Below are 26,581 nucleotides of genomic sequence, written 5' to 3'. Positions count from 1 at the left end.
GCAAAAGGGCACTCGAACACACACGCAAGCATGCACACAGACACAAACACACACACACACACACACACATACACACACACCATGCCACTTTTCCCAAAGCAGGATACCTCACATTCATCCCACAACAAAGAGCACAGCCAGGCCCTCCCAGCTAGACCCCACCTCTCTGTGCCTCGGTGGTGAAGCTGCTCCTCTTCCAGCCCACCACCATGCACCCAGGTCAGAAAGGACTGGGCAGATCTCACAACCAAGCCCCTCTCTTTCCATATGAGAACACAAATCTCCACCTGCCATTTTGAGATCCTTGGAAGAGGGCTTGAACCTCCAAAGGAGACAACTCTTTCCCCAGCTGACCTGGCCTCCCCTCCCTGAGCTTCTATAGAAGATGACATGATGGAAGACAATCCCCTGCTTTTGGCCACAAAGGCCCACAGGCCTACAACAGACTCATCTCTGCAGAAACCTTCTAATCCTCCTTCCAGAGAATTCCTGGTGGCATCCCACAAGCAAGACACACTGGCTGCTTCCAGCAAGAGGCCCCTTGGAGAGAAGAATCCAACCACCCGTCCCTCCACTGTACAGGAACCAAAGTGAGCCAGTGTCTGCAAAGGTTTCTTACAAAAACCGTAAGAGATGCTGAACTCTAGGCAAACAAACTGAGGGTCACTGGAGGGGTGGGGGATGGGGTAACTGGGGGATGGGCACGAAAGAGGGCATGTATGGGACAAGCATTGGGTGTGATATGCAACTGATGAGTCACTAAATTCAACTTCGGTAACTAATAATACAGTATGTGTTACCCAAATTGAATGTAAGTAAAGAATTAAGAAAAAAGGTAGATTCACTCACTGAGTGAGTGAATCAGTCACCTTTCTATTTATGACCCTTTGCCTAGGGGAGCAGAAAAGTGGGAAATGTAGCCTCCTTTGCGTAAAATGCCTGGTGGACCCACTGAGTGGTCACTGCCAAGAGGACACCTACCCCAACATGGGAGGAAGCAGTCACCACCACCACACTTTCTGCCCATGCAACAAAGACCTGAAGTCTCAGACGAAATGTGGGTCCAGTGGTTCTCTGAGGCTCTGTGAGTGCAGAAGGAACACGGAGCAGCCAGGATGCGGCGGCCCTACTCAGGGCGGGCTCCGGCCAAGCTGGGATAACCTCAGGAATAAAGCAGGCCGCCCGCCTTCACGAGCAGCCCGCCATCCTCACCATGACCTTCTCTCCCCACTAAAGCATCTGAGGCCCCGACCGCGGGGGGCAGTGGAGGGGGGAACCTTTCCACTCACTCACTCCATCCCCCCCACTGGTCACCGTCAGGGTACAAGTCGCTATTTCCCGTCCCCCAAAAGGGCCCACCAGCGCCCCGGGCCCCTACACCCGCCTGGGGTCCTCACCACCCCAATCCGGTCAGGGGGATCGTGACCCCCGAGGGCAGGTGGAGCCCAGTTCAGCGCACCACCCCCCTGCCCCGTTCTTCTCCCGGCAGCTCTGATTCCTTTACCGGGGGTTTTAAAGGTCATGTTCTCCGTCAGCGGAAACATTCTACATGACACTTGTGAGGCAGAGGCTCCTTTCGGAGGCATTTAATCCAAGAACAGGCACCCTCTGAAGAAAAGGGTTTATAGGTCACGGCTCAGAAGGCCACATAAATCACCGGGCCTCCTGCGGGCGTGGTGGGGCCAGGGGGGCGGGGCCCGGCAAGGGAGGGGAGGGGGCGGGGCAAAGAGGGAGGGCGGGGCCAGGCGCCCCAGGTGCGGGCTCCCGGGGCTGGGGCGCTCGGCCTCGGCGACGTGCGCGTCCAGGCCACCAGCAGCCAGGGCGAGCTGACCTTGACCCAGCGGAGCGAGGCGGCCTCACAAGTGGGTCTGGAGAGGGGCTGCCAGGCATACAGTGCGGAGGACGGTGGTAACTGAGTAAAGCCCCTATGCCCTGTTGCCCCTGCGCCCCACACAGAGCAGACTGTGTAATGAATACAAAAAGCGCCTGGGAGAGGCATGGCCAGTCCGCACAGCAGACTCTGCAGAGAAACCGCCCAGCGCCCAGGCAGGTCTGGAGAAGGTGCATTAATGGGACAATGGAGAGGGCGACTGAGGCTGAGGACTTAGATCTGACAAAACCAGACAAGATGATTCCTGGCCTGGAAGACTGCACGGGCTGCAGGGAGTGGGGCACAGCCACCTGCCCTCCCACCGGTGCAGAAGGGAGCCCCCACCTTGCCTGGGGCCAGGGCGACAACCTTCAATAACCCTGAGAAAGGCCCCCTCTGTCACCCTGCTCTCCCAGGACACCTAGACAGACCCCGCTTCTCCTGATCTAGGGCCTGATGCCATCCCTGGTGAAAAGAGACAGCCCTGACCCCTGTTTATGCCTGTTTCCAAACCTCCAACCTGGGCTGGCCTGTGTTGTTTGTGTCCCTTGGATCCAGCCCCACAATGAATGGGCTTGGATCAATTCAATCAATCCCCTCAAAATGTTAAAAACCTGAGAAAGGTCACTGTCAGTGAATATTCCTTTCAGGAAGAATCATCCGACCAACCCCACCCCCAACTCCAGAAATGTGTCTCAAGGAAATATGACTGTGAGCCTTGGGCCCTCATGCTCTGCAGCCCCCATGACCCCCACCCCACCCCTGTGGCCACGGGCCCACTAAAGGCACCTGAGGAGCAGGAACTCAAAGCAACAGACAGGCAGCTTCTGGCAAGCTCCGGAAACCTTCTCGCCCACCCAGCAACTCCCACAGACAGTCTTAGCAGACCCCTAGTTTTGTTTGGGTTTTCCCCTTCTTTACCATACAGTCAGTATGGTGATGGCCTGTGGGGGTGGGTGACAGGAAGACTGAAGATGAGGGAGCACATCCCAACAGGTCTGCCCTTCGGCTCATCCTTCATAGGTCCTGGATCCCCAGAGCTTGTCCAGCCAGTGAGTCCACTCTGCAAGCTACAGGAGAATCCACTTCGGCTTAATTTAGCTACAGTTGGTTTCTGTGGCTTACAACAAAGGAGTCTTAACTGCATCGCAGCCCAAACATTTTTCCAAACCTTCCTAAACTCAGACAAGTTAAGAAAAAAGAAAAAAAAAAGTGAAATAAGAATTAATTCCAGAGATTCTATAGTAAGACTCATTGCTCACAATCAGAATGGACTTATTGGTAAGACTGCTTTAAGCAGCTGTGTCCACCCCAGACAACCTGGGATTCAAGAGCCCAGCTCTACCGCTTGCCAGCTACATGATATGAAGAAGTTATAAAACCTCTCTGGGCCTGTTTCCTCACCTGTAAGGTGGAGATAATAGAGTGGATCTCCTGTGGCTGTCATGAAGAGTAAGTAAATTCATCTATGTAAAGGGCTCAGGGCAGGACCTGCATGTCAGAAGGGCTCTGTCACTAACTGTTGAATTAAATCAAATTCAATCACCTGACAGTCTGTCATTTACTCATTTATTGAGCACCCACTGCATGCACACTGCTGCCCCAGGTGCAAGGACACAGAGTGGCAGGGGACCTGCCCTCGAGAAGTCTCTGTCAGCTGGAGAGGGAGACTTGTAAACACATAAATCCAGTCCTATGTGATAAGACTATTCTGAAGGTATCAACAGAGAGCTGTGGGAACACAGAGGAGGGGTGATTAATTTTGCCTCGGGGGTTGGGGGAGTCTTTGCAGAGGAGGTGACATTTGAGCTGGACTTTGAAAGACGAGCTCTCCACAGAACTAAATCTGGACCCAGTGCCAAGAGAGTCAGCCTCAGAAATCAATCCAGCCACCGCGGGAGGGGCAGTCGGGCTGTAGACTGACTTCCCACAGGCTCCCTGCCCCCAGGACAAGGACAGATGGGGCCTCGGCCCCCCCAGGCTGTGAGAGCCCACACTCTCCCAGGAGGCCTGGCCAGGCGTCTGTGTACAAACTGCTGTCTTTTCCCACCATCCAGCTCACCTCCAGGTAAGAGCTCTCTGCTCCAGGTGGACTCCCCCACCCTGTCTCCACCTCTTGAATGCAACTTGCATTTTCTTCCCCCAAGAATGAAAATCATCATGATTGCTCTAAATTACTTCCTACTTTTGTAGAATGCTTTACAGATTTCAAGAGACAAGGAATACAGAGGACCGGTCAAGGGCAGAGCTTAAACCCAGCTCTGCCACAAATTATCCCGTGACCTTGGGCAGGCTATTTAATTTCTCAAGCCTCGGTTGCCACATCTGTACAATGGAGTAATAGGGTTGCCATGGGGATGAAATGATTCACAGATGTGAAGTTTTCAGAACAAAATTCGCAACAGTGGGCACAATGGAGAAGGTTACTAAGGTAAAAACACACCATGTGCTTCATTCATACCTGGTGTGCGAGACACTCTCAGTAAACATTGGCTTCTTTAATTAACTATATTCTCTTTCCTGGAATCTAACTTTCCTGTGCCTTGTCTCCCAAGCCAGATTGTAACCTCCTGGAAGTCTGGGCCACATCTCACTGGTACTGCTGACAGTCTGGTTTCTCAGAGCCCTGGGCCTGCTCTGAGCAAGTGGCTTCATGCAGGTCAGGGCTGGACAGGTAAGCAGTGGTGCTGGATGCTCCCACACCACTTCCTGAAGACCCGGTCACCATGCGCCACCCCCCACCCCCAACGACCAGCCCCAGCCTCCCCATGTTCACATGTTCATCTCTCCCTGGCATTATTTGAACTGCCTGTTTGAAGAGGATTCTGGTCACCCTTTTCTCCCAGAACAAACTGTGTACAAATCTGTAATTTCCCCTGGATATCTATATAATTTTTTCGACACAAACTGAACCGAGGATGAACATGTTTTCAGGACTCTCTGTAGAACTGCTGATGTTATTTCCCAATTGTTGGCAGCAAGGACTCTACCAAAATACTCAAGGTCAAGAGACCAGCATGGTTCTAGGCAATCTGTACCTCTTAAAACAGTGACAAATATGTTATTTAATTTTAATGAGCTTTTTTGCATCTCAAATCTAATTACAGCATTATCAAGTACTGCTTTGAACTGCAGGTGGCTTCTCATTACGTGTGCAAAGCCTGCCACGAGCATTTTTCGTGAATACTAATAACTGCTTAATTTTACTATCCGCTTAAAAAAAATAAAAACTTCCAGCAACTTATAAGGCTGGGCTTTATAAAGCATCTGTGGAGGGTGAGCCACACAGCAACACAGCTTAATTAAAAAAAATAAATACTGTATGTGGCCACCCTCGAGGATGACAAGCTCAGGAAGCTGCAGAGGCACGGTGGACTGGGGCTGGGAGGAGATGCGCTTCGTGCGCTTCTCGGAGGCTCTGTTTTATTGCAGGCTTATTGCATCACATTCAAATTTCCCAATTTGCTTTCAGTTCAGAGAGAACGGTTCCGTCAACAGATTTTCTGGGTGACGGACTTCAGTAATAGGCCTGGAGCTGGAGGTCCCTGAGGACACGCTCCAGAAATCTGTTGTGCGGACAGGTCCAGGGAGATGCCTGCAAATCATCACGAAAGCTGTCCGAGAGGGAGTCCAACTGCTTCCTTTATCCAGGCTGCAGTGGGAGAGGGTGGAGGCAGCCTGTCAGGCTGGGCTATGGGTGAAAGGCTTTGCGGTCCCAGAATGGAGAAAGTTATGGAGCCCCTGCCAGTGGGTCTGTGCCATGTCTGGGGTTTGTGTGTCATTCATTTATTTTGAAAATTGTTAACTCTGGGGGCACGTGGGTGGCTCAGTGGTTGAGCATCTGCCTTTGGCTAGAGATCCCAGGGTCCTGGGATCTAGTCCCGCATAGGGCTCCCCGCAGGGAGTCTGCTTCTCTTTGTCTCTGCCTCTCTCTGTGTGTCTCTCATGAATAAATAAATAGAATCTTGAAAGAAGAAAGAAAGAAAGAAAGAAAGAAAGAAAGAAAGAAAGAAAGAAAGAAAGAAAGAAAGAAAGAAAGAAAGAAAGAAAGAAAGAAAGAAAGAAAGAAAGGAAGGAAGGGAAGGGCCTTACTCTTTCCCCTTCCTTGTTCTTTTTTCTTGTTTCCTTTTTCCGTCCCTTTCCTTTCCTTTCCTTTCCCTGAAAGGGACGAAAGGAAGGAAGGAAGGAAGGAAGGAAATTGTTAACCATGAACTTCATCTTTTAAGGCCAGTTTCTGATTTGCACCTTCTCCAGGAAGGTGGTCTAGGATGGAAAGGGTGCTGCTGACTGCCCCCACCCCATCCACTTGTGATTTTCATTCAGGAAGATTCCAGCAGTCGGTGATGCTGTGGGGCACATCTCCTTCTGGGTTTTTTTCACACATGTCCATTTCCTCCTGGAAACCACAAGTCCATCAGTACTGTAGGCCTGTCCCCTGCATGGACAGGCCATGCTGTTGACCCAACTATGCTTCTTCCTCTTTCTCACTTCCTGTAGGACCAGCTCAATGATCCTCCCTCATGTCCAAGCCCTGCCTATGTCTCGCTGAGAGGTTACAAAGGCCAAGCCGGCACACAGCCCTGCTCTCCACCTGTTTCTGGGTGATCAAATATCACCTGCCTAAAGATGCCCAGGTCCTAATCCTCAGAACCTGTGAATGTGCTATGTCACGTGGCAAAGGGCAAGTAGGATTGCAGGTGCCAGGAAGGTTGCTAAAGAGTTGATCCTGATATGGAAAGATTATCTGGGTGTGCTCAGGATAATCCAGAGTCCTTAAGAATGAATGAGAAAGAAGGCAGAAGAGTGGGTCAGAGCTGTGCCTTAGGAAGGACTCCGCCTGCCACTGCTGGCCTTGATCATGGAGGAAGGATCCCCAGGCCAGGAAGCTGGTGGGCCCCTAGAAGCCGCCCTGCCCCACCTTGATTTTAGCTCACTGAGACCAATTTCAGACTTCTGACTTCAGAGTGTAAAACAATACATCCATGTTGTTTTGAGCCATAAGTCTGTGATCATCTGTTTCGGCAGCGGCAATAGGCAATGAGCATGGTACTGAGAGCTGGTCTGCTGGAGCTTAAGGTGTCACCCCATTAGGCTGCCCACAGCGGGGGTGCGGGGGAGAAGGGACAGCATGTAAAGGACCAAAAACACACTTAACAACCTACCTACCAGTCTTCGTCCTCCTGAGACTTGTGGTACACAAGGTTTTCTTCTAACAAGCAAGTTGGAAGCCAGCCTCCATCGTCCCCACTGAACCTTGTGGTTTTACAGCTCCCAGACCCATGTCCTGCCTCGGATTCCCACTTTCCAAGTGTTCAGCTTAAGAGTGGCAGACCATGGGGTGCCTGGCGGCATAGTCCATTAAGTGTCTGACTCTTGATTTCAGCTCGGGTCATGAACTCAGGGTCGTGAGATGGAGCCCCGCATTAGGCTCCCCAGTCAGCATGGCATCTGCTTAAGATTCTCTCTCCCTCTGCTTCTGTCCTTCCCACATCCCCCACCACCCTCTCAAAGAAGTAAATAAATCTTAAAAAAAAAAAAAAAAAAAGAGTGGCATATGGCACTGGCCAACCCAGGAGGCCAGCAGAAGCCCCCCTGGGCCCCACCAAGGCCACACTCACCAGCCCTCCTTAGTATGGACCACATCCCCTCTGGTCCCTGGTGCACTGCCTCCACCCCGGACTCAGAGAAGGCCACACCTTGGGCAGGACAGGATTCCTGATGTCAGCTTGTCAGATGGATGCTCTGCCACCACTCCCTCATGACAGAGGGAGTTAATGGGCCAACACAGGGCCCTTTGTTTTTATAAGAGAACAAGTGGTTCATGACAAAGAACAAAGTTTCCTTCTTTACGAGGCCATCCTTGGTGCTCCCTCTCCAAGCCCATTAAAGCCTAGTTATCTCACGCACAGCACTGCCACACAGGTACCGTTGCCACCGACAAGTTCATTTAGGAGGATTTATGGCCTGATTGTGCAGCTGTTGCCTTCTGAGTCAGTTTTAAGAGATTGTTACACAAGCAGTGTCATAATTTAGTCATGTTTTCATCTCACAACTGTACTGTAATTACTGCTGTTAACAGCAAATGGTAAACAGGAGCGCGAGGAGGGCCAGCCAAAGGGAGCGCTAAAACACTGTGGACCTAGCAAGGCAGAGGGAGGGACGACACATGGGACCCTGCCCCGCTCCCCGGGAAGACCAGCTCACCCAGCAGGCCCTCAGCTTGACTGCAGTGTGCCCCCGAGTGAGCCCCTGGCGGACACGAGGAGTGGGGTTCCGCCTGCTTCCCCAATTCCTACCTGGGCCTGGGGCACTGACGGGGCTGCCAGAGGCAGAACTTGACAGGACCCAGGATGGTTCTGGACTTGAGGGGCAGGGAGCTCCAGGTGGTGTGCCTCGGTGTAACAATGGATGCTCAAGCCACATGAGCTGTGGGTCTCCAAATGAGAGCCTGCTGCAGCACCTTCTCAGGCAGAAAATGAGGCGACCATAGAAGCAGCGCTGAACCTTACTTCCCCTGATGCACAGCTTCCCTCTTAGCTGTTGCCTGCAGGATTATTTATTGGCACAGAAAGACCCAATGGAGCAAATCTCTTGGAGGGCTTTGAGTCTTCTCCCACTGGCCATGGGGAGGACAAAAGTTAGATCTCACCACCCCAGCAGCCAAGTCCCACCCAATCCAAACTGCTTCCTCCTCACAGGCAGCAAAATGGGGAGCCTCGGGCCCCAACCAGAGCATGGAAGGGCTCAGTAAACCACAACCCAGATGTAGTACAAAGGTTAGAGACAGATGTAATCCAGGCAGGGTCCTTGGAGAAACCAGTTCCCAGCGCACAACCACAGCAACAATAATGTAATCCTGAGGGCCACTCCCACAGCAGCAGCAGCTCCCCATGCTCTGATTCTCCCCAGTGTATAGAGAAGCTAACTACCTCATCTGCAGCCACAAGGCCAAGCCTCCACCCAGATCTAATGAACCCCAAAGCCCTGGCTCCATCCCACATGCCATCTGGACCTGGCCTGGGGTTGCCAACAAGCAGCAGCTTCTCTCCCCAACCCCATGTCTGACTCTGAACCAGGGCAGCCCCCTAGCATGTTAAGGGACACGTGTCTTTGACCTCCAGGTCAGAGGAGGCATGGAGGTGACAGAAGAGGTGGGAAGATAGGCAGCAGGTGCAGCGCCTGGTGTCATCTATTCTTTGGGGAGGTCCCCTGGGCCTTCTCCCTGCAGCCCCAGCACTATTCACCCCACCCCACCCCCACCCCAGCTTGCTCAGAGCCACTGACCATGATTAGTGGGAGCTGATTAGGGAAAGGTCGGATGCTCTGCAGAATCCGGGGGCTAACAAGGCTGGAAGACTCGTTTCCAGATTGCCGGAGCTGCAGAGAAAAATTGAAGGTCTGGAGACAACAATCAATAAACATGAAGCCCTTCTAACAGAGGAGAATCATGAAGTGAAGAGGCATCAAAAGAGTGACCAGGAAAGCAGGCACAGACTGAGAAGGGGCAGGGCCAGAGTACAGCAGCCTGCTCAGGCCAAGGAACTGCCCGCCCCAGGCAGATAGAGGGGGAAAGCGGTGGCAGAGTCCCAACCCCATGTGCTCAGAAAGAGGTACCCGCTGGTACTGTTCCAACTCCCAGCTGCCTGGAGACCTCACTAAACTTTTAAACAGGCTCATGTTCCTTAGAGGCTTGGCCTTGGACCTGGGCTGCTGAGCTCAGGGCCTCTCTCCTGTGTGGCACTGGACAAGGGACACGACGTCTCTGTTTCTCATGGTCTCATTGGCAGAGTACCCACCGCTGGGTTACTCTGTACCAGACTCAAGCCTGGCACAGAGTGACCATGCTATAAACAGGAACTCTCACTCCCATTCTGCAAAGCAAAACTCAGACCTTAGGACACCACAAAATACCTACTGCAAAATACTTGTTTGAGGGTTCGAGAAGTGACCTGGGAGATGCACTTTGGATAACAAAATACTGGGACTTGTAAGACTGGTAGGACAGAGCTGGGGTTTATGAGAATACACAGAGGAGTCGAGGGTCTGAGGACAAATTACCCTCACTCACACCATACCTTGGACATGACTGGGAGGTGCCTCCAACCCTGCACTGGGTACCAAGCAAATGCCCTCCAACACCCAACCCTCTGGGACCTGGGACCAAGCTGGTGCCAGTATCTGCACACAGCACCCAGCACTTCTGCAGACAGCCATCACCCCTCACCAGCCTGTGCACAGGTCAGTCATCATATTGACATCTAAAAAGGTGCAACATGGGACTGACTCTCCCTAGCCAGCTGACAAAAGCAAAGCCAACTTTCCAGAAAATGGACAAGTACAAAACAGCGTATGTGGCTGATTCTGGAGGTCAGGGTTCAAGCCGTGTCAGCATCAATCCCAGGAAGGGGCCTGAGCCTCCCACCCCCAGGACTGAACCATTCAAGTGCTGCCCTCAGGTCAGTGAGTGCACACCTTGGCCCTGAAATCCAGACCCTCCTCAGAACTGGAGGACTACAGCTTCTCCCCCAGAAGCTAGCCCATACCTTCCCGGACTTTCACATTGGTGCTGGGTTTTTATGCCGGTATAATGCTCAGCCATTTTATGTGGGATTATGCACTGTGTGTACCAAAAAGCTCATAAAAAAGGAAAAAAATTGAATGAACATTGTTTTTAAAAGGCCCTTAAAAGGCTATAAAGTGCAGTGACTTTCATACCCTTGGGTTTTTTCCATCTTGTATTAGAGAGTTCCTCAATCAAAGCAGACTCTGGGCATAAGGAGGTGACAAGGAGGTAAGAAAAGTGGATTCCAAGGTCAGGGAGATGGGAAATTCTGGAGCAAACTGGCTCCCTGTGGGCACTGGCCAGCATGCTTAGGTCCTAAGCTTGTCTATCATGGGGTGGTCAGCCCTAAGACACAGCAAGGCTGCATCTCTGGGTGGGGTCTGGTTCTCAGGTCTGGGGGTGTGCAAAGCCACAGCCTCAGGCATGATAGCAACAGTGCCCACAACCCCTCAAGGCTAAGAGCGGCTTGCCTGAGGGCAGGGCCAGAGCAGGACCAGGGACTGAGGACCCAGTAACAGGACTCGACTGCCAAGTCTGCTGTGGCCAAGCCCCCAGCTTGGACCCCAGCCCTCTGGCATCCCTCTGGTCTGCACAGCTCATCAGGGCCTGCGACAGGTATGACAAAGGGAGAATTCTCTCTCTAGAAACTTTCTCCCCCTCAGATGGGACCAAGGTCCACAAAGGGAATTTATGTTGCATTCCTCGAAGCTAGAACAACAACATAGAGAGAAACGATGGAGAGCTGCACGAAGGGCTCTCAGGCAAACGTTAAAAATCATGTTTGCAAAGAATATTTAATGACTAGGGAGGGGAAAAGCTCACAATATGTTGTTAAGTGAACAAGTAAGCTACCAAAAATATGATCCCAGCTTTATGAAACAAAACAAACACATGTCTAGACAGCAGGGGGCTGGAAGGAAACAGTAGCGACTTCTGGGAGGTGAACTCTCAGGGTGACCCTCCTTTTCCCTCCAAATTCTTTTCTGTATTTCCTAAGTTCCCTACAATGATTATTTTTATAATGGAGATCAATTATGGTAAAATAAATTAAATATTTAAATAATATTCCTCCCCAAAGAAAATGCAGCCTTTTATCCCATTTGGTGCCAGAAATGCCTAAACAGCCTGATGTTACGTTTTCCTTTTCTATACAGTTGTCCCCACAGATGGCAAGCACCAGAGGGTGCACACAGCAGTGGGGATCCACTGGACAGAGGCTAGGCAGGTGGTTCAAGGGAACAACAAGGTGCTATAGGGGCAGGGGTAGGGGGAAGCCAGCCCAGACGAAGGTAATAAAACAGCCCTTCCCCATCACAGGGACCCTGGACTCTCTCAGGCTGACAGCAGGGGAGGAGGCCCTTCCCAGGACAGGGCGATCTCCACCCCAGCCACAGGATAGGGCAAGCCTGGGAAGGCCCAAGGAAGGCTCTGGAAAGGAGGAAGGAGAACAGTCCCCTACAAAGCCCCCAGACCCTAAAGGCCAGGAGGACACTAAGGTCCCCCAAGTGCTTACATCAGCCCTGGGCTTTGCACAAATTGTCCCTTTTGGCCTTTCTAACTGTCCCATGAGGTAAAGGTAGGTGCCTCTTAGGGTGCCTATTTCACAGACCAGAAAACTGATTTGTTCCTTCAACTGGAATCCACTGTGTCGTGTGTGTGCCAGGCCCCTACCAGGGATTTTCATGTATATCCCACTGAATCCTCACAACTACAATCCTCACAACACTGATACAAGGTATCCCCCTGCCACTTTGGGGGATAGATCCCAAAGTTTAGAGATGAGAAAGCCGGGCAGCCCAGGTGGCTCAGTGGTTTAGCACCACCTCCAGCCCAGGGCGTGATCCTGGAGACCCGGGATCAAGTCCCACGTTGGGCTCCCTGCATGGAGCCTGCTTCTCTGCCTCTTTCTCTCTCTCTCTGTTTCTCATGAATAAAATCTTTAAAAAAAAAGAGAGAGAGAGAGAGATGAGAAAGCCAAGGCTCAGAGAGGTTAAGTGACTTACCTAAAGGCACACAGTAAGATGAGCAAAGCTAGCATTCAATAATGGATGGATGGACTGATTGGCGGATGAGGCCCCTCTGATCCAGGTCCCAGCCCTGCAGGCAGCTGTCACACTCCTGTTTTCACTGTGTCTCCCAAGAACGTCCACTGCTTGACCACACAGAAAAGTGGGAACAAGCACATTTCCTTCCTCCCTGACCTTGTCCTTGGGCTCCATCAGGATTCCTGACCCCAAATCAGCTACAGAAATGATGTCTGCAACTCCCAGCCGACAGCCATAAGGAAAAACCAGGTGAAGATGGTTCTCTAGTCTGATCCTTCTGCTCCACGACAAAGTCCAGACCCTCCCTGAAGGAGGTTAACACAGGCCTCAGGGACACCACTGGACACCCCTGCTTGCTGGACAGCGCCATGGCAGGAAACCCCTCCCCCACCTAGAAGAGCTCTCATCCTACTTCTCCTCCTCTACTGTGATGACTTCTGGGACCCCCTTACAGCATGTGGCAGGACCTGCCCCTCTGACCCGCCCTGGTTGAGGGGATGGGCCAGGCGATGAGTTCAGTCTGTGAGCTTTGAGGTAGTACATCACTTCTGGCTGGAACATTTAATACCCAGGTTAAGACCCACGGCTCTGGCTTCCCCTCTTGCAGGGTGACCAACATGCTTGAAAGGGGGGCTGCTCCAGCAGCAGGTCCCTGAGTGGACCCAGTGAGCCCAGCCCTTGTCCAGCTGCAGTGATCCTGAGACAGGAGTGGCAAATCACCCACTGCCATTCCAAGTCACTGAGACTTGGAGACCAGTATTCCCACAGTATATCTTGATATGCAGTTTGGAGGAAACCTGGCTCAGAAGGCACTGGGTTCCTTTCTCACCAAAGTCCCAAAGCTCTCAGCCTTGGAATCCAAGGGAATACCTCACCATCTAAAATTTAAATATATAATATGAAACACCCCATCAAGATAGGAGGCTGCCAAGATGTCAAAGGAACTGACAACCTCCACGGGTCCCAGGCTTCCCTTAGCAAAGTAGGCTTACATGCAAAGGGAGAGTATGGGAGGCAGTTTAGGAGCAGAAGGTCACTCCTTGCTCACTGCCTCCTTCCCAGGCTCTCGCAGCCAATACTAGCCCTGCCCTGGGGCAGAAGAGGCCCCTGCTCAGCATCCAAGAGGCAATGGCTGGTGGCTGAGCTGAGAGCCAGCTGGCAGAAAGGTCCAAGGACACATCCAGTTTTGGGCTTTGGGGGACCAACACAGGGCTTGGAGTCAGGCACACATAGATTCCAGTCCAGCTCAGCCACGTTTTTGCTGTCGGTCTCAGCTACTGAGTGGGGCAGGAGAGCACCAGCACCTATGCAGCTGGTTATGAGAACCAGAGGAGATGCATGGTACACTGCTGGCAATCACCACGTATCACTGCCCTTCCCTCTGTCACTTTCTTCTTGCATGGCCTTAGGGATAATTCCAAAATTCAGTGCCTCCTTTGGAAAAATGAGCTCAGACTAAGTGAGCTCTAAAATGAGAAAATGGAGGATGAGAAACAATCATATGCTAAAGGTCATACAGAGAGCCAAGGGTCTGACTCAACATCCAGGCTCTACTTACCCCAATAGCAGGGTCTGAGGTGCAGGCTGGCTGGGTGGGCTTCCTGGCCAGCAGCACCTCACCACACTACAGCAGCCATTGGCTTTGGCAAATCTGTCCCTGCCTTCAGGGAGTTTTGTAATCTGGGAGCAAAATGTTGGCCCTTGAAATAAAATAGGAAAGGAAAGCCACAATGAAGCAACCTCCTTATCCCAGAATTCTCACCCACAGCACCTTCCACGAGGTCTGTACAAAGGGGACCACCCTGCATATACCTGCCCCCGTGGCATCAGGCACTACCCTGAGCATCCAAATGGGATTACCTGTGATGTCTACAGAAGAGGCCTCAGCGCCACATGGGACCTGGTCCCAGCCCTGCCTGCTGGAAACACAGAGGTCCCAGTGGGTTCACAGACCCCCAAAACACCCTTGCCCACCTCCCCCAGGGTACAGACATCCAGGTGTGGGGCTGAAATGGGAATGATTTAACCCATCTCAGTTAATCATCAGTTCTAAAGATAGTCAGGGAGTGGATTAGTCACAGAGACTGGATTAGTCAGACTTCTCTCAGAAAAGGCAGGAGTTTGTATGAACAGGTCTCTGCTTTTCCTGCAAGATTATCCACTCTCTCAACAGCAGCTAAACCAAAGGGGCCAGGGGCAAGGGTGAGTCCCACAGCAAGACGCCACATCTCCAGGAGCAACAAAACCTGGCAAGGCTGGCCTTCTGGGGATCGTGCTTTTTCCATGTTTGTTTCCCTTTAATGAATTTCCTTAATCATCTCGGGTCTACTGGTGCAGGGACAGCAGGTACAATTTCTAGGGTCAAGCCCCTGGGTTTGAGGGGATATCCTGCTATTTACGAGCTGCATGCACAGAGCCACTCTCTTAACCCCAGTAACCATCAGTGTTCAGAGCAATAGCAAAGGGATAGTGAGACTGAGTGAGGATTAAATAGGATATTGTATGTGAAGTGTTCAGCATAGCATCTGGCATATAGAAGATATTCACTCCACATGACATCCCACCCCATCCGTCCCACACTAACATTTCCAAGAGGCCAGGCAAGCCACCCGAGCTCTGTGAGTACCAGCTCCTTATTCGTACAACGGGGACACTAAGACCAGGGAGGATGAAGTGAGATACTGGAAGAGGAAGACTTCAGTAGAATGTACAAATGTTATAGCAGCTTCCATTTTGCTGACTTGCCTATACAGGCACCTATATGGGGTACCCAGTACACAGAGAGAAGCTCAGTCCTGCTTGTCAGATCTGCAGAGCTTGCTATTAAATCCTCTGAATGTCACCAACCCAGTTGGCTTTGGTCTGTCTCCAAGTGCCCACCATATATAGAGATAGTACAATGAGAGGAGAAAGGACTCTAACAAGTAAACTGTAGGTAGCAGTTCTGGCCTGGGACCACAGCTCTATCACTTGCCAGATGCATAACCTCAATTTACTTCATCTCTCTATAGCCTCAGTTTGCCTATCTGTGAAATGGTAATAAACTTTCTAAATATTATAGTCCAATGATGTGAGCATTAATTAAAATTCATTTAGTCCTGAGGCGCCTGGATGGCTTAGTCAGTTGAGTGTCTGACTCTTGATTTTGGCCTGGTCATGATCTCAGGGTCATGATCTGAGAGTCATGAGACTGAACTCTACATCAAGCTCTGAGCTCAAAACAGAGTCTGCTTGCCTCTCTCCCTCTGCTTCTCCCCCCAAGCTTGCTTGCTTTCTCTCTCTCAAATAAATAAATAAAACATTTTTGTAAAATAAAGTAAAATAAAATTCATTTATTCCTTCCATTCAACTTTGTACTTGAGATTCTAGCCAGAGAAGTTAGGCAAGAAAATAAAAGGCATCCAGATTAGAAAGTAAGAAGTAAAAGTATCTCTATCTGAGGATGAGATGATCTTAAATATAGAAAATCCTAAGGAATCCACAAACAGGGGAGGGAAAAAAAAGCTATTAGAACTAATAAACAACGTTGTCAAGTTGCAGGATACAACATCAGTATACAAGAATTAATTTGTTTCTATACACTCATAATGACCAAGTCCAAAAATGGAATTTTTAAAAATTCCATTTATAATAGTATCAGAAAGGATAAAATACTTAGGAATAAATTCAACAAAAGTAGCACAAAACTTATACTCTGAAAACTATAAAACATTGTTGAAAGAAACTAAAGAAGATTTAAATAAACAGAAAGACATCTATGCTTATGGATCAGAAGACTTAACAGTGTTAAGGTGACACTATTCTCCCAAACTAATCTACAAATTCAACACAATCTGTATCAAAATTCCAACTGGCTTCTTTGCAGAAATTGACAAGCTGATTCTAAAATTCATATGGAAATACAAAGGATCTAGAATAGCCAAGACGATCTTGAAAAAGAATGAAGTTGGAAGTCTCATGCTTTCCAATTTGGAAATTTACTACAAAGCTATAGTAAGTGAGGCAGTGTGGTACTGGCATAAAGATAGATATATAGATCAATGGAATAGAACAAAGAGTGCAGAAACAAACCCTCTCATTTATGGTCAGTTGACTTTCAACAAGGGTGCCAAGATCATTCAAAGAGGAAACAATAGTCTTTTCAACAAATAATACTCAGACAAATGGATAGCCACAAAAGAATGAAGTTGGACTCCTACCTCACACCATATACAAAAATAACTCAAAATGGATCAAACACCTGAATGTAATAAAGGACAGATAAGTTAGTTCAAAAATGGGCAGAACATCTCAATAGACATTTCTCCAAAAAAAAAAAAAAAAGATAATCAAATGTATGCTCTACAAATACGCAAATGGAAGATTTTCAAAATCATTGGTCATCAGGGAAATTCAAATAAAAAACCACAGTGAAGGGATCCCTGGGTGGCTCAGCAGTTGAGCATCTGCCTTTAGCTCAGGGCATGATCCTGGAGTCCCGGGATCGAGTCCCACACCGGGCTCCCTGCATGGAGCCTGCTTCTTCCACTGCCTGTGCCTCTGTGTGTGTGTGTGCCTCTCACGAATAAATAAATAAAATCTAAAATAAAAAACCCACAGTGAGATACCACCTATAACCCCATAGGATGGCTATAATCAAAAAGAAAGATAACATTGGTAAGGATGTGGAGAAATTGGAATTCTCATATACAGCTGGCAGGAATGTAAAATAGTGCAGCCACTTTGTAAAACAATCTGGAAGTTTCCCAAAAGGTTAAACACAGAGTTACCACATGACCCAGCAATTCCACTCCCAGCTATATATCCAAGAGAAATGAAAACATATGTCCACACAAAAAATGACTTGTATGAATGGTTACAGCAGCATTATTCATAATAGTCAAAAAGTGGAGACAACCCAAACATCCATCAACTGATGTCTAGATAAAATAGGATCTATCCATGCAATGGAATATTATCCAGAAATAGAAAAGAAGGAAGCACTAATACATGCCACAACATGGATGAACCTTGAAAACATTACACTAAGAGAAAAGAAGCAAGTCACAGAAGTCCATATGGTATATGACTCCATTTATATAAAATGTTAGAATAGAACACAGATAGAACATAGGGCTGGGGGGTTGGGGAGTGACAGCTAAAGGGTTTCTTTGGAGGGTAATGAAAGTCTCCAAATACTCATGCTGATGGCTATATAACTCTGGGAATATGGTAAGAAACTACAGAACTATGTACTTCAATGGGTGAGTCATGTGCCATATGAATTATATCACAATAAAGCTGTTACCAAAAAAAAAAAAAGAAGAAGAAAAATTATGTATTCATTCAACAAGTAGTTATTGAGTACCTATGATGTACCAAGCTCTGCTCTAAGTGCTCAGGAAACTTCAATGCGCAAAACAGAAAGGATTTCTGCCCTCTGACAGTAGGAGGAAGATAAGAAACATAATAAAAAGGTAAATTACATAGTATGGTAGATGGTGATAAGTGCTATTTTTATGCAGGCCAGGAGGATATGAAGGACAGAGGAGGGGTATATGACGTAACAAGTGATCAGGGCGGGTGTATCATTGGAACAGAGACTTGAAGGAGATGATAGAGGAAGCCAAAAGGCTCTCAGGAAAGAGTGTCCCAGGCAGAGGGCACAGAGGGACAGCCCGTGCCTGGGCCACAGGGCAGGAGTGAGCCCTCCTTTCTTCTGGGGAAGAAAGGAGAGCTCAGTGTGGCTGCAGAGCAGCCTGGGGTTGAGAACAAGAAAAGAGACAGGCTGGACAGGTCCTCATGCGCCATCATATGGGCGTGGGCTTCTCAGCAAGAACTGGAAGGCCACAAGTAAGCAGAGGACTGTCATGGTCTGATTTGTTTAAAAAGAATTGCTCTGTATCTGTATACCATGCTCACAGAGCATTATTCCACCAGTGTCCATCAATGGATAAACAAAATGTGGTAGCTCCATAAATGGAATGTATTTCGGCTTCAAAAGGAAAGAAATGCTGATATCTGCTATGATATGGATGAACACTGAGGATACGATTATGCTCAGTGATATAAGCCAGTCACAAAAAAGACAAATTCTATGTATATGATTCTACTTATATGATGAATGGAGAGAGCAATCAAACTCAGAGACAGAAAGTAGTACAGTGGGCGCCAGGGGCTGGGAGAGGGGAAAGGAACTTCGTGTTTAATGGGTGCACAGCTTTAGTTCTGCAAGACGAAAATGTTCTGAAGATAGATGGTGGGATGGTTGCACAGCAATGTGAACACGCTTAATGCCACCGAACTGTACACTTAAAATGGTAATTTTTACATTACACGTATTTTACCAGAGTGCTTTTAAATTAAAAAAAGAAAGAAAGAAAAAATCAGTCTGGCTGCTGAGTGGAGAGGAGTCCGAAGGGAGGCAAAAGTGGGAAATGAGTCAGGAGCTAAAGGCCATTAGTGGTGTCCACACGTGTTTCTGGCACAGGACAGGTCCCATTGCCCTGCCCTCCGGAAGTAGGTGTCACCGGTGTCTGATGCCCCCTAGCCTCTTCCCTCTCCAACTCGGGAGCAGCAACATCTCAGAGTATAGCAGCCCAGAGGGAGTCCACAGGAAAGAAGGAAACCAAAGCTGAGCCCTGAGGCCTCCAGAGGAGACTGAGAAGCAGCCGCCACCACAGTGAGAGGAAACCTGCTAGCCAGGCAGACTGTTCCAGGGAGGAGGAGGGAAATTAGCTGTGTCCAATAATCTGGTGGGTCACATGACATGAGGACGAACCACTGCACGGCTATGGGCTAGTCACTGTGACCTTGATAAGGAGTAATACCTGCAGAGTGATCAGCACATTGCCCAGCACACTGAGGGCCTCCACAGAAATGACCAGAAGATGGGAGGCCTGGGTACCCCTGCATTAACATTCTCAGCCCACCGCGAGGTACCATCCCAGACCCGGCCAGCACAAAGCAGGCTGCCCAGGTGTGTCCTGGCAGCATCTCTGGTGTGGTCTGGCCCATGGGCATGACTCTGGGTCAGGGTGTGCTCGAGACCACCCAGCTGAAGTCCATGTCCCAGCACACACAGACCCTGCCCAGGGCAGCCCCACACAAGGTGAGCACACTGGTGAAGAAGGGTGGCCATTGGGTTACTCACTCCCTTCTCTGCTGGTTCCACGAAGAGCCCGTGGTTTCAATGCTGCCGTTTATCCACCAGCCAAATGAAGAGGAATATTTTACAAAATTGCAATACCGCATGAAATTGCTAAGTACATATATAAGGCTAATGTCACTGTAATATTAAAATACTAAATTCATTTATATACTTTTTATTTAAATTGCTGGGGCAACTTGCCAAAACTGATTAAAAATTCTGAACAGGGTGGATTGTGTGGGCCAATTTTGAAACAGGGTGTAAGCACTGCAAACAGCACTGTAATATGCAGAAGACCATTTGTAAAATGAGTTTCATCAAAACAAAACAGGTGAACAGAGAATCAGGGCATAGAGGGAGGCTTTTGTCAGCCATTGAGTCACACACTGAACCATGTGGATGAGGCCCCTCAGGAGGGCAGCACAGCCCTACCCACACTCTGGGGCCAGGGAGGCCGGCTTCTGTCCTCCCTCATTCACAGGCATCCCGCTTTTTCAGGCTCTTTGGTGGTAGGAATTAATCACAACACATGCCTCCCACCTCTCCTGGAGTCTTGGGAAAGGGCCCTGGCCACACCTGGAGTGGCCACACCTGGCTTCTGGTCTAGGCACTGCCTGGCTGGGCAAGGTTACAGAGAGGTGTGATTCCCCCCATGCTGCTCACACCATCCAGGGATCACCCACAGATCTCTCTGAGCATCTGATCACTGCTTTCAACCTGAGCTCTGTGGGCCTGTAGGGCTGCCCAGAGGCACTGGGCCACTAACACCATAGGAGTGACTCTCAGCCCATGAGAGACAGGAGCTAGTGCATCGATGCCCTGCTTTGTCATCCCCCTCTGCGCTGTGCTCCCACATCTCTGAGCCCATGGTGCTAACTGCTGACTGACACCCCCCCACCTTCCAAAAGGCACCATATCTGGGCCTCAGGGTCAGCTTCTGGGGGAACCACATGAGGACACCGATCCCTGCACTCTCCAGGTCATGGCTTCCCCATATGGAATGGACACCAGCATCTGGTCCTGGAGGGACTGGGGTCAGGAAAGAGCTACTGGAAAGCTGGGCACACATGTACTCCCAGAGGGCCTGAGGGCTATGTACTCCGAGAGGGCCTGGGGGCTGCTAGGCCTCTTTCTTGTGGGGACACCATAGCCTCCCAAAGGTGTCCTGTGGCTTCATATACACTGGGCACTGCCAATGAATAACTGAAGCTGGCTTGGGAGGAGCTGCTGGGAGACCCCATTGAGCTGTGAGACACCCCCTGGGAGGATGTACTCAGAGAAGCAGTGGCAGATGGAGGCAAGAGAAGGTTCTGGAACTCTCCTGCCCTGCACTTACTGGCCCTGTGGACCCTGCCACAGGAGAATAAAACAAACCACGCCCACTTGTCAGGATGCCCCACAGACACCATGGGCAGGCAGGGCTGAGGACAGTGACTGACAAGGAAACAAAGCCCATAGTGACACTTGCAGAGTAGATCTGCTGTGCCCTTCTCTGTCCTCCCTGCCATGATCCACAGCACACCATCAAACCCCTGATTTCCACTGCCTCTGGAGACCTTGGATTGTTACTCATTTTGGACCCTTGGTTGCCCAGAAAGCCCCTCCCTTCTTTATACTGAGTGATTTGCAGCCCCTAGCCCAGCACCAGCCCCAAGCAGGCCTCCATCCCCCCTCTGGCTAGACTGTCAAAGGTCCCACACAAACATAAGTGAATGTACCAGGATGCTTGGCACTAGCCAAGTGGCCAAGGCAGGGCCATTCCTTGCCCTAGAGGAGCTCACAGTTTAGGGGAGCAGACATTTCTTCATCCATCCATCCATCAAATAAATATTTGTTGCACACCTGCTACATGCTATGCACCATTCTGGCTGCCAAAGACACCGGAATGAGCAGATGAACTCCCTGATCTCCTGGAGCTCAAGTGGGAGTGAGGAGACAAGTACTAAGAAAAACCCTCAGAGAGTAAGCGAGGGCCAAGGTTTGAAAAGAAAACCTTGTGATGTGATCAAGAGTGCCCAGGGTTACCTCGGTCTGGAGCAGGGAAGAAAGGCTTCCCTGAGGGGAAGGCCCCGTTATGGTATGTCCAGCGACAGAGAATCAGAGGGTCCTGGACAGCAGAAGGCCAGGCAGTTAGGACTCGCCTCCAGGACTGGGGCTGAAAGGGGCCAGGCACTGCCCCAGGAGGGGGGCTAGCTCCGGATTCCATGCAGGGGGCGGTGCCAGGTCCTGAGCCCAGCCTGTGAGCGGGGATGTCAGCTCTGACACCCCTCCACACATCACCATGGTGATTCCCTTCCATTGGAAAACAATCGTGTTTATTTTCTCTTCTACGTTCTGGACTAAGGCCATATGATAATTACAAAACGCACAACCCATAATGTGTTCTAAACTGTCTCTGCATACTCTGTGGTTTTGGAATAATACATAAAATGCTTAATAAAAATTAATGTGGAAAGGAGAGTCATGAGCCTCACTCAGAAATAAAATCGGTATTAATTTCTTTGCCCATGGTTACCCTGATAAGCTAGTCACGATGTGTCTCGTCTCCTCGACCTTTGATACGACGCACATGGGAGACACCTGCTCCTATGACAGTAACCTCAAGTTCTGATGGCCCCAGGGTCTGGTAATGACATGCGCGGAACATGTTGGACAGCCACCATAGCTCCCTGGCATGCAGGAGACACACAACAACTATTTGCTGAAAGCTATTCGCCAAGAGACTCGGAGCAGGTGGGCCCTGTGCTCGTGGAGAGCCAGGGTAAGCCCCGGGTTCCTGCTCTGAGTGCAGAGCTGTGGCAGCAGAGGAGGGTACAGCAGGTAGCCGCACCCTGTCGTGTGTCTACGCAGCTCAGCCATGGATATGAAGACACACACTCTGCCAGCCTGCACTACTACAGTCAAGCATCAAACCTTGAGCCCCTGTGGGCCACTAGGTGCCAGAGGAGGGCACGAATGACCAGAAATATAAAGATCAGGGCTGCACTGCTTGTGAGGGGCTGCGAGTGATCACTTAGGAGACTTGGGAGGACACCGTGGTTGAGCCCAAGGCCCACCAGCAAGGTCTCCAAGGACCCCACCCCAACACTCCAGCGGCAGAGGCCCCCGTGCTGCCAGGATGGAGCAGAGGCCGCAGCTCCCCTGAGCCATCCCACTGCCAGCTGTGACTCTGCCCTGGTCCTACAGACCCAGGCCCCACAGCACCACCTCTGGGTCCCCACACAGCTCTGGCTCGTCTCAGGAACCCTGGTTCCCAGAGCTGAGAGAGTCAACTACTCAGAAAAAGGAATCCTTAGGTGTTAGTCTTCAAACTCGAGACTGCTGACGTCCTCAAACTGTTTTCTTGACAAGAACAGAGTTGGCTTTCTCATCCCTTCCTTTACCCTACAAAATTAAATATATCCATTATACATTTTATGTTTGTCATATATGTATTTAAATTTCCTAACTGAAAAGGTATGATTGAGCTCCAGGGCCTGGTTTCAGGTCCCAGCTCCACCACTTCTCTGAGCTTCAGTTTCCTCATCTGTAAACTAGGCATAATAGTATCTGCCCCGTGGGATTTAAAGAGAGGATGAATGTAAGACTTAGCCAAGGGCCTGGTGCATGACACGTGGTGCTGTGATGATGAATGTGGCCATGCCATCATGGGGGCCATGGCAGGGGTGCTGAGGATGGACTCCTCTCGCTGGTTTACAGGCAGAATCTTGCAGGAGCACTCTGCTCACCGCCCCAAGCCATAAGCCAGAGATCTCCTTTCTCCCCCAAGCCTCAGGTCCTGCAGGCTCAGCAGATGCAATCTTGCATCCTTATTCATCAAAGAGAAGGTCAGAGGAAATGAGCCCCTCCCTGTGCCAGCTCACATTCACAGAAACCTCATCCCCTCCCGCCCCATCCACAAGCATCCGCCTCCGGCCACCAGCACCACCAGGCACCTTCAGAAACACTCAGCATCATCTCTCCTTCTATCCCAACTGCTAAGCCAGTTATTGTGTTTTACTTTCAGTGGAAATTCCATCACTTTGTACTAAATCCCACTATATACAAAATATTGAGTGGCTTCTACTGATAAGAAGAGATAGAGCAGGAAAATTGCCACATTAGATACTATTATCTGGGCTATTTTTGTTGAAAACTGCATCATCTTAGGCACGGGCTAATGGCACAGACTCCCAACGGCCAAGGTAGACTTTCTATGGCCTTCACTCCACGAAATCCAATGCTCTCTACCAAGTCAGAGTGCTGCGGCTCTGTCCAGGGTTTTGCTTTTCAGAAGGTTTCAATACAAGACAAGCAAGACGGCAGTGCTGTGGGGTCACCCTCTAGGCTCAGGCTCATCACCCCAAGCGACTAGACCTCTCCTGGCCACAGGCCGCAAGAACACAGGGGCTTCCATCCCATGCCCGCCAGCCCTCCAGCCGGGCCTCTCAGGTCTGTGGGATCCCCATGTGGTGACAGAGAAGGACCAGGGAGGGGCTCCCTAGCTCTCTAGAGCTCCTCCTCTCTGAGATGCAACCAACAGTGATCTCTGCGCCTAGAGCAGAAACAGGAGCATCCGCCGTCAGGTGGCACTTTACAATCCAGGAAGGAAAATAATTCATTTCGGCTCGGAAAGGCCATGGAAAAGTTTACTTCTTGCAAATGTTTTCTTTACAAAAGCCAAATCCCAAAGCTAATATGAAGTGGGGCGGATTAGACAATTAAAGCAGGCACACGGAATACAAATCTGCATTTGTTCAGCTGGGTCTACAGGAGATCGCCATTCCCTTCCTCCCACAAGTCAATTTACTCAGAGAGAGCAGCCTTCGCTCTAGATAAGCACATTGACTTTAAAATAAAGTGTGTGCCAACAGCTGCAGCCCTGCGACTGGAGCAGGCAGAGATGTGGCATGGAATGATAATTAAATATATTTTCATCATCCGTCATTTTTTTGCTGCAGGTGCCAGGGTAATAAATCTGGACTCGCCTCTTTTGTCAGCTGGCAGTGAACACATTTGAACGTGAAATCTCCCGGGAGAAATTAAGAGTCACTTGGCCTTGTAAAGGAGAAAGGGTTTTACTTCCAAACTGCCAAGTGGGGAGCTCACAGCTGATTGGTTTCATAATACTTTATTATTTGACAATATATATGCCTCGGGTTGTATTTCAGAGTACCACACCTACGGGATAACCAGTGCTCCAGGAGATTTGTCATCAAATTCTAGAATAAAAACTTATTTGGGGAGATTTTCACCACTATTTCTTTTTATGAATCCCAAATTTAACGTATTATTGACTAGGTATATTCCCGTATTTTAAAACTTTTCTCCCATTCTTGAAATTCCCCAACAGCTTTCCCCTCACCGCCACCCCCTGTAACCCATTGCAGGGAAAGCTGTTGCCTTTGCTGCCTGTCATTGGGAGTTAAGTGCTTTCGACTGGCCTAAGGAGTTTGCTTGACTTTTTATTTTGACAGTTTCACAGCTCCTTCTCTCCAGGGGCAGGCTCTAGTGAACAGTCCTCAGAAAAGCCCACTGAAATGGCACATCAGAGCTTCTTCAGGAGCTTTCCTTCCTCTCCAACAACACATCCTCTGCAAAATGCCTTCACTGGAAAGCAGGTGTGGGGGAAGCCAAGGCACCTGCTATGGGGCCTCAGACAGCCCCTGCCAGTCACAAACCAGCCCCGGAGGAAGTGAGGAACTCCACGGCACATACTAACAGGCAGGAGCACACAGTGACACATGACCAGCCCAGGCAGGGCCACAGTTCATAAGTCTTCTTCTCTTTCCTTCTCAAAGGAACATTCTGGAAAGGAAAGCCCTGCCTAGCCCACTACCAGAGTTACCTGAGGCTCCACACAAGGTCAACATGCATTCATACCTATAGAACCTCAAGTGCTAACACTTAAGGCAGATGACAGGGTCAGATTAAAGAAAAGGAGATCCACTTGTACTTTCCCAAAAGGACTGGCAGTTTCCTTGCCAAGCCTTGATCTAGGACTACGAGCAATGGAAACTTCCACAAGCATGTTTGAATTTGTCAGCTCTGCATTCCTCAGCAGGGACCTGGGCTCGGCCAAAAAAAAAAAAAATCAAATCCTGACCCCCTAAGGTCAATGCACAGTGTCTCTGATTATAAAGAGTAACATCCTCTCCTTCTACTGACTACAAGTGCCTGCCTATCCAGCCACTCACTTGACCACACAGCTGCCCAGTGTGGGGCACTGCCAGGTGACAACTCCAGAATAGAGAACCCACAGAGAATACAATCTGAGGCTCGATCCTCATAACAATCCCAGCAGGCCTTTGTTTCAGAAACTGGTGAGCCAATTCTAAAATCCATATGGGAATGCAAAGGACCTAGAGTATCCAAAACGACCTGAAAGAGAAGAATGCAGTTGGAGAGCTAATTCTACTTTGATTCAAAAGGTTTCAAGACTTGTTTGTTTGTTTTTTTTCTAAGACTTATTATAAAGCTATAGTAGTCAAGAGACTGTGGCACTGGCATAGAGATACATGACCAGATCAACAAAATAGAACAGAGTCCAGAAATAGACCTGTGTGTATATACAGACAAATGATTTTTACAAAGCAGCAAATGGCAATTCAGTGAAGAAAGGGGGAGGCGTTTTAACAAACAGTGCCAGAATAGCCATCTACATGCAACAAAAAAAAAACTAAAGTGGGCTTCATCCCTTACCTTACACCATATACAAAAATTAACTCAAAATGGGCTGCATACCTAAGTTTGAAAGCTGTAATACTTTTGAGAAAAAAAAAAAACATAAGAGAAAATATTTATGACTCTGGGTAAGGCAGAGACATGATACTAAAAGCACATCTTGAAAAGCAAAAATATCAATAAATAGTACTTCATCAAAATTAACTTCAGTTCCTCAGAAGATACTGCAAACAGAATGAACAGAGAAGCCCCAGACTGGAAGAAATCTCTGTAAAACATTTGTCTGCTAAAGAACTACATACATAAAGAAC

The 26,581-nt window shown here is 49.4% G+C and overlaps 1 protein-coding gene and 1 long non-coding RNA gene across 13 annotated transcripts in view; one reads left to right on the top strand and one right to left on the bottom strand.

The window, feature by feature from the left end:
- The window catches only part of CAMTA1 (calmodulin binding transcription activator 1), an 848,163-nt gene that overhangs the window by 687,274 nt on the left and 134,308 nt on the right, over positions 1 to 26,581 (bottom strand). The window lies entirely within an intron of this gene.
- LOC111095979 lies at positions 3,674 to 6,860 on the top strand. Its single transcript, XR_005359848.1, has 3 exons — positions 3,674 to 4,301; positions 4,430 to 4,544; positions 6,368 to 6,860. It is a non-coding gene; the product is annotated as an uncharacterized LOC111095979 (long non-coding RNA).

This window comes from Canis lupus, chromosome 5 (assembly GCF_011100685.1).
Source record: "Canis lupus familiaris isolate Mischka breed German Shepherd chromosome 5, alternate assembly UU_Cfam_GSD_1.0, whole genome shotgun sequence".
Lineage (NCBI taxonomy): Eukaryota > Metazoa > Chordata > Mammalia > Carnivora > Canidae > Canis > Canis lupus.
This window is presented reverse-complemented; position numbering and strand designations above follow the sequence as displayed.